The following is a 13214-nucleotide window of genomic DNA, read 5'->3' as shown; positions in this document are numbered from 1 at the left end:
AGATTTACCTTAGCAAGGGACAAAGAGGAGAGCTGGTTACATCTCAATAGGGGTCCAAAAGGAGGTAGTCTATCAAAGAGAAACGTGCATCCAATGGAGCTTAAAAGACCTTAGGGTTAGCATCATTAAAGACCTCCAAAAGTCAGTGTTAAAAAGTCCTTTGACCTTAGGCAAGCTAGGGCTAACCTTGAGGTGGCAACCCTACCCAAGCATAAGGTGCTTGTCGGATTGCTAACTAAAGTGCTTAAAAAGTTTGTGGGAACCTTGCCCAAAGCTTGAGGTGATTTTTATGCTTCAAATTACTAAGGTTCTTGAAATGTTCAATTCAAAGATAAACTCTCAAGAGGCATCAATGTTTTCATGCTTGATTGACTAAGTGCTTGAAGTATTCAATTCAAATCAAATGACTTAATTTAAGAAGCATAAAAGACACATGCTTGATTGACTAAGTGCTTGAAGTATTCAATTCAAACCAAATGACTTAAGAAGCATAAAAGAAACATGTTCAATTTTTTTTTCCACATGTGGCCCTCATGATGTGCTTGAATCCTATTGGATAGGATTTAAAGGGGTCCAATGAGAATTTAGATGCATAAAAATGAATAATTGAGTTCTTTCTCTCAAAGAGGAAAAAGAGGATACATGTTCCAAATGATATAATTAAATATTAAGAGAGAGAGAGAGAGAGAGAGAGAGAGAGAGAGAGGGAGAGAGACGGACCAAGCATGAGAGGGGGGTATACTATCTCTCACACACATACACATCCTCTCATTGTGTGGAGTGCAAAGTGCAAGTGCTCCATCTTCTCTCCAAGCTTGTTGAGAAGTGGAGAGCCTACACCAATACTCTTGGCTATGGAATGCAAATCCAACCAAGAGCCATGCTTCAATGTTTAAGCTTGCCATCTTGTTCATCTTCATTACTATGCTATAATGCTATGCTAAGCAAGAAGAGTGATGATAAGTGAGGAACTATTTCTTTCTCCTATGAATGATTCTTCTTCCTCTTCCCTACCCTCATTCCCCGCTAGCTCTCTCCACCTTCCAAGGTGTTTGAGGCCTTGGGACTAAGGCTTGGGATAGTTAATGCTTTTTACAAAGTTTATGTTATGCTCGTGATGCATGAAAATTTCCATCTTCATAGCATCACCATGGTCACAAGGAACACAAAGATTGTATTGTACCAAGTCTCTCTTGATGGGAGAATCATGCCTTTTGGAGGGGGGACCGACTCCAAGTAAATCCGGTCCTCAACTATTGTCATGTTATCTAATACTCTCTCTCTCTCTCTCTCTCTCTCTCTCTCTCTTGCAAAAGTATTGTTCATGCCAAGTTAATTAAGTACCATGTTTATGTTGTTACCATCAATTAAGTTCACCCTCTATGTTCTCAAAGTGATCTCAGAAACATTCTCACTCTAATTCTCATAATTTTGCTATCCTCAAAGTTCATAGGCCATTTCCATTACAATGTATAAATGTTGCAAGAGGTGTACAACCTGCGACTAATGAATTAAAAAAAAATACCCCCCCAAAAAGCATCGTGATCGGCTCCCCCTATCAGCTCCACCTACACGTACCTATGCTGGCCGATATTTACCATTAGCCGGGAAGCACTCAATGGCATGAGTGAGTAACACTCTTCCATCGTCCTCATTCGGCTTTCCATAACCTTACAAAATCTGGAATGTTCTCAAGTGGTTTCCTTAAAACCCTACTTTTTTAGACATCACCGTCCTGATGCTTAGCCGCTTGCATCCAAAGCTTGATAGAATTGGGGATGGCTTTAACTCCCCTAGTCAAAATGGCCTTCGCTTGATCAGGTGAAGCTAAGCAGCAAGCCAACCAAACATCTTCATTTTTGGGGCATTCTTCACATCTCATCTCAATGAAATTTCTTGCAGCCTGATGTTTTCTTGCAACCTCCTCCAGCCTCCCTGATGCAATCCATCCTGGTGCATGTTTCGGGTTTGTCTGAATAACAGATTTCAGTATAAGTCTAGCCTTTTTTATATCTATCACTTGTGATCTTCATACTCTTCAAATCTTTAGGGTCAACAATTGTAAGACCACTAATCGAGTCAAAAAAATCTTTTCAAGTTTTGAAAAAAGCACGATCCCTATTCCTTGCCCAATAGCCGTCTAATCAGTAACAGGAGTTTGGACCCAAGGAGTTTCAGCACCACCAGTTGCTCTGCTCTTTGGATCGAGTGCTGACATGTGTTCCTTTTCTTGCTTAGCCTTCTCAAGTAGAGTGATAGAGACATGTATATAGCTCTCAGACCTCTTCTTCTAATTGCCATGAGAATAGTCTCTAATCTCTGGAATGCTATCCCATTCTGTAGCACTCATGGGTGGACATCTTTATCTTTAAATTTTCAAACTGCTCGGTACTTTTTAAGTTTGAAGCTCTATACTTCTCCATCTATTTCTTCAAGCGCTCTTTTTTGTGGTCCTTTCTTCTCAAGTCCATCCTCCTGCCAATACCCTCTCAAGTCTCATCTGCTTCCTTGTCATCTTCATCATATTCACTAGTGGAAAACAAACCCACATCATTCCCCTCAAACTCATCAAACTTCTTGTTTTCATGCGAACCCTTATCCTCTGCCTCCTCCTCGTCTTCTTCATCACCTGCAAAATCCTTACCACACCTACGGCTGATGCCACTTGAAGATGTAGTGGCACCTCCAATCATAGTGACTTCCCTATTAGGAAAATCAAGGGCAGCACGAGTATGACCAATATCAAATCGAGTAGTGAAACCCGTTGCACCTCACCCAAGATTGGCAACATAATATTGTGATGGAGGTTTTGTGTTGAGGGAATCAAGCTTTGAGCGTGGAAGTACGGGAGCTTGCATGCCTCTGACAACGGGAAGAAGAAGAGAAATATTCGTATTGGGGAGGATTCCATAGCCTACAAGTGTGTGGGAATTTTAACTAGAGCTTCTCCATGCTCACAAGAATCCCTTCCCTCTCTTGCACCGCATACTTGAGGGTTGTACACTTGAAGAGTCTCCATCGGATAAATATATACTTAAGGTTTTTCCTGAAACCTTCCCGACTTCTGGACTATAGAGCATACATGGCAACCAAAGCATTGCATAGCTGGTGAAGACAGCCCAAGCTTTCTTGACATTGTAGAAAATGTTGCTTCTTCCCTGGATTTATCAGCAAATTCAGCTGCCTTGTGGACTCAAAATGAATGACGTTTACAAGGTATACTCCCCCTACATCATCTGCGGTGCCTTTTCAATTTTGAGTTGTTGATGCTTTCACGCTTAAAAATAATGAGGCCCTTTTTATTTTTGTTTCAAAACTTCAGACAAGTGGCCATTTGTGGGCTCAAAGAGACAAAAAACAACCTTCGGCTTACCAAGTAAATAGGGTGAAATCTCTTCCAAACCTGGTTGCTGAAGCCCACGATAAGAAAGATGAACATGTACACCGACAAGTGACTATTAAAAACATGGATTTCCCTACAATTATCCTTGTTTTCTTGTGCATACACACACACATCTATCGCTCTCTCTCTCTCTCTCTCTCTCTCTCTCTCTATATATATATATATATATATATATATATATATATATATATATATATATATATATATATATAGAGAGAGAGAGAGAGAGAGAGAGAGAGAGAGAGAGTATATATATATATATATATATATACTCTCTCTCTATTTATATTATTCTATCTCCCAGTGACACAAGCACTGATGTCATCCACGATGCTATGGCTATGCCAGCACATAGTGACTGAAAAAAAGCGTAAGCATAATAGAACACAAGAAGATTCTACTTTAAGTGGAATAAACATGATCACCTTAGTGGAAGACACATGTCCACTTTTTCTTTAGTGGAAGACCACATGTCCATTTTGTAGAATGCGCATTACATGAAGCTTGTAAAGGAAGCCACCCAATCTCTTATAAAAGGGAGACTCCCCTTCATTGTAAATTATCTTGAGCGAAGCTTAGCATATCTTAGAGTAAGCCTTGTACATTGATATCTCCATAAGAGGCATAGCCTTATGTTGTAATTCAGTACTTTGGAACTTCTATATCGATCCCCTACGCACCTTGTCCATACTTTGTATGTCCAATTCCACTTAATATACTCCTTCTGCTTGCAATCTTTATAGTGTGCGTATTTTGGTATCAGAGCCATTTTCAGAGTCATTATTAGAGTCATTAATCAGTCATTAATTAGTGTCTAATTAATCTCTTGCCATCATTAAGCTAAGGTTATCTTTCATACTACCAAGAAGGCTAGCAAAGTGTTTCTCTTTCAACAACGACTGCCAAAGAATCAATTGGTGTTTTCCGAAATCGTGTTGTGAGGCAAGGTCACGTGGTCGCAAGCTCGACGATCGCTGCAGGCATCTAAGAGTGTAACGCCACAGGCATCAAATCCTAGAGTAAATGAAAACAGTAAATTCCCGTAGTAAACTCATACCACACGACTCAATTTCAGGTAAACATTCAATAGCATTCTTGAACAGATCTTTGTCAAAAGTGACCAAGTCTTTTGCACACCTCTCTATGGCTGTAGAAGAAGCCGAACCTTCTGCTCAATGGAAAATCCCAGAACTCAACCCCGATCAAGTATATAAACATAAAAATTTATTTAAACTTAGAGCCTCCACTGTCTATCTAGATAATAGGGCAATAACATCTATTCCCTCTGATAACTTAATGCATTTCATTAAGCTTACTGAGATCCTCCAACATGACAAAGCAGAAGCCCTAAAAAAGGGCTATCACTTTGTTCACCTTGGATGTGTACAAATCGCTGTAAATCCTCTTTTTAGAGTAGGCTTAGCTGTATCGTGTCTCATAATGATTTTAGACACCAGACACAAAAATTTGCAAGATCAATTCCTTGGCGGAATTGAAAGTAACCTTGCAGACAGACCTGTCTATTTGCAAGTTCGCCCAAACTATAATGTGTCGCTAGATGACCCCTATTTTGGCGAAGCTTTAACTCTTGCAATAAAAATTGTTGGCTGTGATCTAAAGCATTTAACTCCCAACGTTGAAATTGCTTTCTCTGTTTTAGGTAGAGCAATTAACTTTGGGTTACCAACAATATATGAAGCTAAATTAACAGCAAGTGAGAAAGAAGATCATAAAGGGCAAAACATTATTATGCGCTCAGATGATCATTCTCAGATGCTTTGCTGTGATCAAATTTCTTGGTCCCCTGCACACTATAAAGATTGCAAGCGAATTGGACATACAAAGTATGGACAAGTTGTGCAGGGGATCGCTATAGAAGTTGCAAAGTAAGGAATTACAACATAAGTCTATGCCTTTCTTGAGATATCATATATTCACAATGAAGGAAAGCTAAAGCTTGGGATATACAAGGCTCACTCCGAGATAGTCTAAGACTTACTATGAGATATGCTAAGCTTCACTCAAGATAATTTACAATGAAGGGGAGTCTCCCTTTTATAGAAGATTGGGTGGCTTCCTTTACAAGCTTCATGTAATGCGCATTCTACAAAGTTGTGGTCTTCCACTAAAGAAAAAGTGGACATGCGTCTTCCACTAAGGTGATCATGTGTATTCCACTTAAAGTAGGATCTTCTTGTGTGTTCTATTATGTTTACGCTTTTTTACAGTCACTATGTGCTGGCACAGCCGTAGCATCATGGATGACATCAGTGCTTGTGTCACTGGGAGATAGTGGAGGAAATAATATTATTCCACCCGGCCTCTAGGATGAGATGGCTTAGGAGGACAGCGCGGACATTGTAGGTATCATACGTTGAGTCCTTCGTGGAAGAATGTACAGGTTGTAGCTAGATAGGTAGGTGCTTGTGATGAAGTTACAACTTCAGTTTGGGTGGTAATTGGAGTTAGGTTAAACTCATTAAGATATACATTGGACCATTCATGTGTAGGAATGGTATACTGAAGTTGGTGTAGGATCTTTGCATGATGCCGTTTTGCCTTCCATCGGAATTTAAAATATTTATCATTAAAGGTGACGGGCTGCAATTTATCCAGAATATTATTGCCGATGATCATGTCATAACTGGGCTGAGAGCAGAGGTAGCCAAAGATAGGTATTCTGGCATTACCAAGAAGTAATCATAATCTAGCTTGAGTTTTTATTGGCTCTTCGTATTTGTTAGCACACTTTATCATAAATTGTTCATCTAATTTTTCCCAATAGTTTTCAGGAACAAACCTTTCATTTAGAAGAGTTAGGCTGGATCCTGTATGGATTATAGCATGAAGGGAATTTTGAAAATGGGTATTTAGAATTATTCTAATGGAGACTCCTTTTAGTGGTGAGAGACTGTTGTCTCCATTTAGTGGTTCCTGAATTTCTTCTTGTTGCGAATAGATGAACTCTTTTACCTGTTTGGTGATTTTCTTGAGGTTTTCATGATTGTTCAAAATCAGCCTTGTGTTGTGGCACATGGTTGTTCGGATGTCATCAACGACTTCTTGAAGTTTGTCAAGTTTGGAGAGAATCAAACTTGAATGGTCAACGGTTTCTGATCAGGTGCTTGTTGGAGAGAACCATTTTTCCAATGGTTGCTTTTCTTTTTGTTTACTCTGTATAGATGATTCTCTTGAGATTTGCTCATGGGTAAGCATATCATCTATTTCTTGATCAAGGACCTGAAGTTTTGTCGGATCATAAATCCATTGCTGAACCTGTCTGTCGATTGGATTGATCCATGCTTTCTTTATAGCTTCCTGGTTAATTGGCATGATCTGTTCATCATCCAATTGTTTTGGAGGGTCATCTTCTTCAGAAATTTCGGCTTCTGAATCAGAGTCTTCATAGTTAACATAAAATCTTCTCCAGTCTCCATACCATGCAACCTAAGTATGGCTACTTTAGTATTGATCCATTTAGCCTTATCTTGATTAGTTTGTGGGCTAAGAGGGTATTCTGGATATAGAATAGTTTGTTCTTTCTTATGGGAATAATAGATAGAGGAGTCTATCTTTTTTGCTTGGGTTAGAAATGGTAGATCTTCTGCCGGAATACCATCAATGCTTATTGCTGGGGATTCTAAATATCTTGTCTCTGTCCTTAAGTGATTTCTTGAATTGTAATAGAGACATTATTTTTAGTTTCAGACGCTTAAGACCATATTAGGTAAAGTAAGAAAATCCCAATTCTCAGATTGGACAACTTTCAATATATCATGTACAAAATATAGAGATTTTGTCAAAAATTTGAGTTTTCTTAAGGTCTCATTCCACTTTATGCACATACAATACACAATGAAAACAACTAAAATACCATGGTTTCAATCAATTGGATTATTAGGAGACGAGTATATTGCATCCATTATCGTTGTCTATGTTCTACTGTCCTACCTACAACTTATCTCAACATGGAGAGCTTGGTTTCTAGGTCCACCACTTGTCCAAGTTAATGTAAAAGTGACTCAAGGTTCACAACTTGTGAAAGCAAGGATCCATTGAGGAATACAATCCACTTGGCTATTTTTCCTTAATTTATTGCATGTGACATTCAAGCAAGGTCCACTTCTAATCTATAACTTCTTAATTTGAGGCATGGGGCATACATAAAATATGTAGCATATGCTCTATTGCCTCATAGGAAGGTTGGTTTCAAGGTGCACTTATCCATGCTAGCCTATCTTTGGAGAAATGATGGAGCTTGCTTCTCTCCCTGTTTCAATGGAGACTAGCTTGGACAAGTGGTGGACCTTTGCTTCTCTCTATGTTTCAATAGAGTTAGCTTGGACAAGTGGTGATCTTGGAACAAAACCCCCATGTAAAACATATCATGGGTATTCCAAGTGATTAGGAAGATTACCATTTAAGATATAACCTTATAGGTTGGACAAATGGAGCTTGGCTTGGAGAAATGGTGGACCTTTGATTCTCTCCATATTTCAATGGAGCCTATCTTGGAGAAATGGTGGAGCTTGCTTCTGTCCATGTTTCAATGGAGCCTAGCTTGAACAGTTGGTGGACCTTTGCTTCTCTCTATGTTTCAATAGAGTTAGCTTAGACACGTGGTGGATCTTCAGACTAAGCCAAATACTATCAATGTTTCCTAGCTTGGACAAGTAGTGGAGTGTTTCTCTACTCCATGTTTCAATGGATCTTGCCTTGGACAAGTGTTGGACCTTAAAACAAAAACCCCATGTACAACATAGAATGGATTTTCTAGATTTCAATGGAGTCTAGATTTAACAAATGGTGGAGCTTGTCTTCATCCATGTTTCAATGAAACTAGCTTGGACAAGTGGTGGACCTTGTAACAAACCCCCCCATGTACAACATATCATTGGTTTTCTAAGTGATGGGAAGGAATACCATTCAAGATATAAACTTATAGCTTGGATAAGTAATTGACTTTAAAACCAAATTCATCATAATACAATGAAATACAGGTTAGCCAATTCCTAAATCTTGAGACCAAACCTCCCATGCTATTAGAGATAATATATTGGATAAGTGGTGGACCTTCTATTATTTTCCCATGCCTAGTTTAGACTACCGATACACTTTGCAGCTATAAAGGTTGGATGAGTTGTGGAGCCTTGTTTCTATCCATATTTTAATGGATCCTAGCTTGGACAAGTGGTGGACCTTGGAAAAAAGCTTCCATGTACAACATATATGAGGTTTTCCATGTTTTAATGGAACCTATCTTGGACAAATGGTGAAGCTTGCTTCTCTCCATGTTGATTTGGAACTACCTTAGACAAGTGGTGGAGCTTTGCTTTTCTACTCTTCATAATACAATGAAGTATAGGTTGGCTACATGGTGAATCTTAAGGCCAAACCTCCCATTTTACTAGAGATGATAGGTTGGACAAGTGGATCAACCTTCTATCATTTCTCCATGACTATATTGGACAATTATTAGACTTAACATCTCTCTATGTTGTCTAGAGATAAGCTTGGACAAGTGATGGACCCTGCTTCTCTCTTCCCTTGGTTTACTAGTTTGAAGACTCAGTATATATACTTTCTTAGATCTAGCTTGAACAAGTGGTGGACCTTGTATCCACAATCTTAATTCATTAAAAAAAATTATATGAAAAAATAACATAGGAATCTTGGTTTGAAGGTCAAGCAATTAGGTTCCAAATGCACATAATAATATATTTTCCACTCATAATAAAAGAAAGTTAAATATGTTATTACCAAATTGACAAAGGTAACGTCCAAGAATTCTAGCTTTGCATCTTGTCAGATCTAAATCTTCATCAAGGCGACATGCATGTATACATAAACTTTCAAGCCATTCAAGAATACATGCACTTAGATTCCATAGTTTTGTTTTCAAAGTCTTTTAGGTTCTAAAACTCTTTCACATAAAGTATGTAATGAAAAAATTCTTGAAGCAAACATTTGTGCCCAAGAAAAAGATCCCTCTCACATATTTAAAGTCCATGAATTCTCTGATCCATACTTCCAAGTTTTATTTTGACATCAAACATCAATTCTCTCATAGTTACAAATAAATGCAACCTCGATATGAATTGACAAAAAATAAATTTCTTTTACTATATGACCCAACATAGGCCCCAATCAAATAAAAAATGAGTCCCCAAAAATTTGGGTGCACTCTAGCAATACATCAGAGTCCCCTTACAATAGGATGCACTCCAATAGTACATTGAAGTCCCCTTAGAGTAGGATGCACTCCATTCAAGTGTTCATAAAATTGACACACCTTTGTTTTTTTATAAAAAAGACTATATCAAATTATACAAATGTTGAAAGATACACACTAGAATAAAAAAAGCATCTTATGGCCATATTTATTCAATGCTTTCGTGTTGACAAGTACACACCAAGGACATAATTTGTCTCAGAATCACTATAGTGATTTACAATTGTGTTGTATGTATAGACTCTCTTATCTCTTGCATACAACCATCCTACCAACCATGGAATTATGGTTCTCTGCAAGAAGTTTTGAAGTTGCTCGGAAGTTTGCCTCCACATCTTTGGAAATATAAGATATGTCCCTGGCATGTTCCACATCACCCTATATGGAGTGTCATAAAAAATTAAGGTATTGTTTGCATCCAAATCCTCAAATATCTTCCAAATATCACTCAAATTTTTGTGATAAATCCTTGTAAATCCTAACATGATATTTGGATTTTGGCAATTTTTGTTACTCATAAACACCTTGAACTTGGTATACTGCTCAGGAAAATATTTTTGTGTGATGCATTGCACCCTTGTTAAGTTATAGCAACTCCATATCCATAGCTCAAAGTATTCAGCACAAAAATCCAAAAAACTTTGTGCGTCTAGTCGCACCACATGATAAACTTCATCTTTATCCTCCACAAGTCGCATGTGTTGAGCCCAAGATGGCATAGAATCTCCATGTTTCATTTCAATTGTCTTGAGAAGTAACCCCTCTAGATCCAAGATAAGTACTCTTTTGATGTCCTTGAAAGCAAGTGGTAGGTGATAAGGAGGTGATTCATTCCTTGGACAAGGTCTTGGAGGAGGTTGGATGGGTAATTCAATAGTTTTCTTCAATTTATTCCAGCATATAGCCAATCCATTTTTCTGTAATGGTTCTGAAATTAAAGAACAAGAACACTTAATGCAAGGTTTTATTAGATACCAAAATCCATCTATGATCTACTCATTAATAGAAAGAAAGTCAAATTAAAATCCTGACTCTTTTTTATGCTACACTCTCTCTTAGTCTCAATACCATGGAGTTCAACTAGACTTAAGTCAACTAATAACTACTACTTGTTGTTAAAGGTATGCTTGAAGTGCATAAGGCTTAACCAATGCTCTAGTGTAGACTGGGTATTTAGGTCTCAAGGTCTACCACTTATCCAAGAAAAGATCCATTTAGATATAGAAACCCAATTTTTCTTAATATAATGATATAGAGTGGACAAGTGGTGAATCCTGAGACCAAAACACTCATGCTACTAGGGATAATAGGTTGGACAAGTGGTGGACCTTGAACGTAAACCCCCCATGTACAAAGTATCAGGGGTTCTGGGTATTTCAATCGACTCTAGCATCTTCGAGACATGGTGGAGCTTACTTCTCTCCATGTTTCAATGGAGTCTATCTTGGATAAATGGTGGAGCATCATTCTCTCCATGTTTCAATGGAGCCTAGCTTGGACAAGTGGTGGACGTTTATTTCTCTCTATGTTTGAACAGATTTAGCTTGGACAAGTGGTGGACCTTGGAACAAAATCCCCATGTAAAACATATCATGGACATTACAAGTGGTGAGAAAAAATACCATTCAATATATAACCTTATAGGTTGGACAAGTGGTGGATCTTAACACCCAATTATTATTAATATAATGACATAGAGTGGACAAGTGGTGAATCTTGTGACCAAACCTACTAGGAAAAGTAGGTTGGACAAGTGGTGGACCTTGAATGAAAACCCCCCATGTACAAAATATCACTCATGCTACTAGGAATAATTTGGTATTAAGGTCCATGTTTCAATGGAGCCTAGCTTGGAAAAGTGGTGGACCTTTGTTTCTCTCTATGTTTCAATAGAATTAGCTTGGACAAGTGGTGAACCTTGGAACAAAACCCCCATGTAAAGCATGTCATGGGCATTACAAGTGGTGAGAAAAAATACCATTCAAGGTATAACCTTATAGGCTGGACAAGTGGTGGACCTTAGCACCCAATTCCTCTTAGTATAATGACATAGAGTGGAAAAGTGGTGAATTGTGAGACCAAACCTACTAGGGATAATAGGGTGGACAAATGGTTGACCTTGAATGTAAATCACCCATGTACAAAATATCATGGGTTTTGCGTATTTCAATGGAGCCTAGCATCTAGGAGACATGGTGGAACTTACTTATGTACATGTTTTAATGGAGCCTATCTAGGAGAAATGGTGGAGGTTCCTTCTCTCCATGTTTCAATGGAGCCTAGCTTGGACAAGTCCTGGACCTTTGTTTCTCTCTATGTTTAAATATAGTTAGCTTGGACAAGTGGTGGATCTTGGAATGAAACTCCCATGTAAAACATATCATGGGCATTTCAAGTGGTGAGAAAGGATACCATTTAAGATATAACCTTATAGGTTGGACAAATGGTGGACCTTAACACAATATAATGACATAGAGTGTACAAGTGGTGAATCTTGAAACCAAACCACTCATGCTATTAGGGATAATAGGTTAAAAAAGTGGTGGGCCTTGAAATAAAACCCCCTAGAGTGTTTCAATGGAGCCTAGCTTGGAAACATGGTAAAGCTTGCTTCTCTCCATGCTTCAATGCAGCCTATCTTGGATAAATGGTGGAGCATCATTCTCTCCATGTTTCAATGGAGCGTAGCTTGGACAAGTGGTGGACCTTTATTTCTCTCTATGCTTGAATAGAGTTATCTTGGAAAAGTGGTGGACCTTGGAACAAAAACCCCATGTAAAACATATCATGGGCATTACAAGTGGTGAGAAAAAATACCATTTAATATATAACCTTATAGGTTGGACAAGTGGTGGACCTTAACACCCAATTATTCTTAATATAATGACATAGAGTGGATAAGTGGTGAACTTGGGACCAAACCTACTAGGGAAATAGGTTCGACAAGTGGTGGACCTTGAATATAAACCCCCCATGTACAAAATATCACTCATGCTACTAGAAATAATTTGGTATTAAGGTCCATGTTTCAATGCAGCCTAGCTTGGAAAAGTGGTGGACCTTTGTTTCTCTCTATGTTTCAATAGATTTAGCTTGGACAAGTGGTGGACCTTGGAACAAAACCCCTATGTAAATCATGTCATGGGCATTACAAGTGGTGAGAAAAAATACCATTCAAGCTATAACATTATAGGTTGGACAAGTGGTGGACCTTAACACCCAATTCCTCTTAATATAATGACATAGAGTGGACAAGTGGTGAATCATGAGACCAAACCTACTAGGGATAATAGGTTGGACAAGTGGTGAACCTTGAATGTAAACTCCCCATGTACAAAATATTATGGGTATTGGGTATTTCAATGGAGCCTAGCAACTTGGAGACATGGTGGAGCTTATTTCTCTCCATGTTTCAATGGAGCCTATCTAGGAGAAACAGTGGAGGTTCCTTCTCTCCATGTTTCAATGAGCCTAGCTTGGACAAGTGGTGGACCTTTCTTTCTCTATATGTTTTAGTAGAGTTAGCTTGGACAAGTGGTGGACCTTGGAATGAAACCCCCATGTAAAACATATCATGGG

At 38.4% G+C, this 13214-nt stretch overlaps 1 pseudogene; it reads right to left on the bottom strand.

Annotated features, from left to right (window-relative positions):
- Positions 1–1578: 1578 nt before the first annotated feature.
- Positions 1579–4873, bottom strand: LOC147463119 (protein STABILIZED1 pseudogene; annotated as a pseudogene).
- Positions 4874–13214: the final 8341 nt, after the last annotated feature.

Source organism: Adiantum capillus-veneris, chromosome 2, assembly GCF_014529385.1.
Source record: "Adiantum capillus-veneris isolate H3 chromosome 2, ASM1452938v2, whole genome shotgun sequence".
NCBI lineage: Eukaryota > Viridiplantae > Streptophyta > Polypodiopsida > Polypodiales > Pteridaceae > Adiantum > Adiantum capillus-veneris.
This window is presented reverse-complemented; position numbering and strand designations above follow the sequence as displayed.